Genomic DNA, 5254 nt, shown 5'->3' with positions numbered 1-5254 from the left:
TTTGACATCTTTTTTCAATATCATGTTTGTCAAACTCAATATTATTGAAAATTCTTGATTTTGCTGAGTTTTTTTTGCGAATTTTGGTTCTTGCATTTTTTAACTTAGGTGTCTTAAACATTTTTTCCTCATATGTTTCCCTTTTTAAAAAACTTTTTATCCAATTGATGGAATTAATTGTATGGCTCAATCATTGATGGGAGATTTTAATCTAAACACACACACTTGCAAAGAATACATAGGAATTACTACCATAATCGTACTCATTCCATTACCATAGCCATTGCATAATGCAACTACAAGAGGATGTCGAGAGAGACAACCCCTTTGACATCTTACTATGCGCATATGCCCTAAAATACTAAGGGTGAGTTTCTACGGTTAACAGCCTTCCCAAACATATTCTATAGAAACACAAGAGATTACCAGATCCCCCTGCACACATCGTATGAAAAAGTCACCCAATGGGAGCTCACAAAAAAGGATAAGAGTGAAAATCATGGTCTGTCAGGTCTTTCCTCTACGTTGGTGAGAATGAGAAAAGGACAACTTAAAGACAGAGAACTGCATGCCAGAGATGCAATTGTAGACGCAACATTAAAAAATTATTGTAGTCAAATGTTGGATATAGTGACTTCACTTGCCTAGGAACCTCATTGGACTATAAGCACAAGAGCCAGCATGACCATGGCTTGCTGTGGGTTAACAATGCACCAGCTTATGGACATTCTTCTGAGGAAGAGGTGATTAGATTCATTGACATACATAACAACAAGCCTTTCACTATTGGACTTGCTGAGGCAGTACCTTTAGATGCACAAACACTTGAAAACTTGCAATAAACGTGGCAAAGGATGTAGATTTGGAATTTCTAGGGGCTCCTATGTGAACCACACAAATATTACTTCCACTAGAGCAAGAACTTCCAGATCAAAAGGATAAACAAAACTTCGAGAGGATAATCAAACTACATCCACTTTGGAACTTGACTTTGAATCATTCAGAGAAAAATTACAACTATTAGCCCTACTCTCAATGACCAAACAATGGAAATTTTGCTTAAAAAGGCATCCCAAGGACTCACACACTAGCAACTTCAACCCAAAATTATCAAAACTATGGGAAGCAAATACAAACGTCCAATTTATTCTGATCCCACATGGAGATGCAGCTTACTGTATGTCGTACATCACTAAGGTTGATAAGGCCACCGTAGAGGTGGTTAAAAAAGCTTTGAATAAAACACTCAATGGGAAAATACCTGCCAATGAAACAGTACACAAGTTCAACAATGTGATTCTCAATACTCAACACATCAGTGCACAACAAGCAATGTACCTATGTTTGTCCTTACCCTTGACAAGCAACACCAAGGAGTTCATGCACACTAGCCCTCCAGACGATCGAACATTGCTACTTAAGAACAATTGGTAGCTAGAGAAAATGGACCCTGACAGCCAAGATATCTTCTTCGATGGCATAATAAAAAAGTATATTAAACAATCCTCCAGTTTGATTATGGCAGAGTACGCGAGTGAGTTCTCTTTCCTTGGAAACAAAACAAGGACACGAAGATGCCAAAAGGTTATACATTACAACAGCTACAGCACGAAGGACCCCAAGAACCATTATAGGGAGTTATGCCTTCTTTACTCGATGGAGGAACATGCACAGTTCGACAAGAACCCCATATGGCATGACAAGTACCAGTCCAATGTAAGCACAATTGAATGAAATAATGAGACTTAAAAAGATAATAAAGCAGTGAGGCTCCCTCCTTAGAGCTTTATTATATGCTATTGCCACTTATCCACTGCTCCTACAATACTTAGTCTCGACACAACATTGGTATCCCTTTAAGTCATGCTTATTCCCAATTTAACCAGGTGTTGCTAGGACAATATGCAGAGCATAGGGGCTATCAATGGATTCATTAGCATTCGACCCAATACGTATAAAGACACATGGCACGGTCTACACAACATTGTCTAGAATCCATGACCCAAACAATCTATTCTTATTAGAAAAAGTTGAGCTAAAACACATAAAGATGGACTGAGGCATCATCCATGAAATGGAGCGTCTATGGACAGAATTGGCATGGACAATGGACCAAGTGGGTCTATGATCTATCGCACAAAATTGACCAAGAAGAATACTACAATCTTCAAGGATGGCATTCGATGTTTGTTGACGATATTTGAAACGGAAAGTCAGAGAAAAATATTTACAAGCCACCACTAGCAAAAAATCCTCCACAAACTCGGACTTGCGTATTGGGGGACTTCAAGAGCATAACAACAGAAGATGTAACAAATCATTTGCACACCTCCAACGATGTATGGGTCACATATTATTCCCTCGGAGGGTAGGCTAGAACATACATCAACAAAGACATTCATCTTGTTATTCCCTCTTTTGCCATACAACAGATAGGTTGTGTTCAGCTCTCTAACTGTTGGCTCCCAGCAACAGAGCCTCTTCTGAAAAAGCATGGGCGACGACCGGCAGCGCTTACAGGAGGGCTGGGACAAGTGCAAGCACACCGTTGCCTTTGATCCTTCGGAGATTCTGACTGCGGACCATGTCCGTCGTTTTCGAATCAATAGTGCTGTGGTCGCCAGTGGGGGCACCCTCTCTGAAGAAAGGGTTAGGATTTTGATGGGCAGAGTTATTAATTTTCCTCCACAGACGTTACAGCATATCTTTGAGGCTCACAACAGAGAAGAATGGATGCAACGGATCATAGAGAGCTTGTTCGCCATTGACGATGCTAAAGCCGACGCTCCCGCCCAGGGTCTTTCTCCAACCGAGCTGGATCTTCTCGAAAAGGCCTTCGACAGACAATATGAGGACCCAGACGGCTTCGTTGTCTCCTATGTTCAGCAGTATATTGATCGGTGTTTCATGAACTGGGCTCAAGATACCAAGACCTGGTATGCTCCATGCGCTCCAATAGTCCAGTCTAGCGGCTGGGGAAAGTCTAGGGCAATGAAAGGTTGCACATGCTGCTAGCGGAATGGTGGTATTCTATTTCTCGTTGCTTCAACCCACATCTACAGGGTACCCTCCCTCGCACCCACAATTGAGACAGCGCTTTGTGACGATGACCAAAGTTGAGCAGGCTTTCGCCATCTTCCGGGCCTGCTTTGATTGGTTGGCCAACGAAGAAACGTTTCCAGATAGAGGCGAGCTGTTTCACAGACACCAGACCAAGGACTATGGTGGCATACTAGACAGACTTTTAGAGCGACCAGAGTGCTTCGGACGAGATGAAGCTTGCATGTTTTGCTGTTTGGAACAAATTCGAAAAGTCCCTCAAAAAATCTGGTGTTCAGTTTTTGTTCGTGATAGACGAAGCCAGGGAGCTTCTTACTCAAGCCCATGGTACAGGTCAGAGAAGCTTTATTGTTTTTAGAAGAGCCTGCGCAGAGCTGCCTCTCAAGGTTAATGCAGCTCAACGCATGGGATCGTTTGTGTTGTTTATTGATACAACTGCAAGGGTGAGCAATTTTACCCTTGTGAATAGGGAGGACCCAAGTGCTAAAGTGAGGATCGGTCTCAAGCAACTTTTTGGGCCGTTATCAAGAATGCCCACGTTTAATATACTTGCTACATCACAACCCACCACTCTGAACGAGGCTGCAGAACCAGAACGTTTTCTCGTTCGGGGCAGGCCATTGTGGGCTGCTTTTCTGGAAGGTCACAATACACAAGAATTGGTAAATCTGGCAAAAGTCAAGCTTCTTGGAGGGCTAGAAGTAAAGTCAGTGCAGGGGCAAGAAAAGCTGAAGTCTCGAGATATGTCATTAGTGTTTCTTGGCCGTCGAATAGGTGTGGATGTTTGCCCACGGTCAATGGTTGCTCAAGAGCTAGTTGCATCACATATGCGCATCTGTCTGCATACATCAGCAGCTAGGGATTATGTGCTCACCCATGCGCTACCTGAACCTGTTTTAGCTGAAGCAGCAGCACAGGTTCTGCACAGTGAAGTCTTGGTTACTAAACAACTTCGACATTTAAACTCTCTACTCCTGAACGGCATTGCAAGTGCAGGAGAAAGAGGAGAGCTAGTAGCACGATTTTTAGTACTTAATGCCATGGACAGTTTACAGAACCGGAATGATTTCTCTACTCCTCAAGGGTTGGAAGAGTTTCTTCAAGCTTTCTTGAGGAACTGGAAGGGGTTCACAAAGTCAGGCCATCTGAAAAAATCACGTGTGTTTTTCAATGCATTTTATCGCTTTTATGGTGGAGACCCTTCAATTGACGTTCTCATGACTTTTATAAGGAATTGTGGGGCCATGATATGCAATAAAGGGCAGGAGGCATATGATCTCATCATACCTTTTATGTTGCCTAATCATAAGGGAGAATATGACATTGGTGATGACAACTGCATAGGTTGCATAGCAATCCAAGTCAGAAACAGGAAAAATGTGGTTCAAGCCACCCTAAATCACATGCACACTTATCAGAGGAGACTCTTTCTTCAGGGGAAGGCTGCGCCTAATGTTTTGATTTTGTTGCATGTGGGGCAGACGATTCCTGAGAGCAGCATAGAAGCATCCACGGAAATTTCTCCAAAAGAAAAAAAAAGATCCAAGAAAGAAATGAAGACACAGTTGGTAAAAGAGACAGTTGATGTCGTCACGTTTACAGTGGAGAGTTTGGATGAAGTCCATTGCCTAGATGAATATATGGAAGTGCTCCAATTAGTGCTTCGAGAATCACTGGAGCCCATGAGCATTTTGAAGGCAGAGAATGTTGAGGTGCAAGAGTTGACTGCACTACGAAGGATAATGCACAATGTGTATTCAGATTAAGCTAATTATGGAATATATATCTATAAACGAGAATTTTGATTGGCAGTCTAATGTTGGGTTTTTTGATTTTAGAAGTTTTGAGTCATTCGTAGTTGTTGACATCTTGATTTTCGTGAGGTAAATAATTTGAATTGGTGAACTAAGTGCATGTATGAGTATACAAGTGCTCCGATGAAGTGATTCTAGGGACATATGTGGTACTTTTATGAAGCTTAAACTTGCTCCGAGCTTGTAATCAACCTTGTGCAAATTTGAGTAAAATTCTAGCTTTACTTTGAAATTATTGTCTTGGGAAACCACGGACCTTCCTATAATTAGGTAGTTAATAGCAAGTAAGACTTCTAGGGGATGTTTAATGGAATACCTGCTGTCGATGGCACTCCTAAAGAGATGGGATTCTCTTATTAGAATTTCGATCTTGTCTTGAT

At 41.8% G+C, this 5254-nt stretch overlaps 1 pseudogene; it reads left to right on the top strand.

The window, feature by feature from the left end:
• The first annotated feature begins 2184 nt into the window (after positions 1 to 2184).
• Positions 2185 to 4826, top strand: LOC147883551 (uncharacterized; annotated as a pseudogene).
• Positions 4827 to 5254: the final 428 nt, after the last annotated feature.

The sequence above is a fragment of the Dipteris shenzhenensis genome, chromosome 28, assembly GCF_047967505.1.
Source record: "Dipteris shenzhenensis isolate YYH24624 ecotype China chromosome 28, Dip_SZ_1.0, whole genome shotgun sequence".
Lineage (NCBI taxonomy): Eukaryota > Viridiplantae > Streptophyta > Polypodiopsida > Gleicheniales > Dipteridaceae > Dipteris > Dipteris shenzhenensis.
Note: the sequence above shows the minus strand (reverse complement) of the source record. Positions and strands in the feature narration are given on the sequence as shown.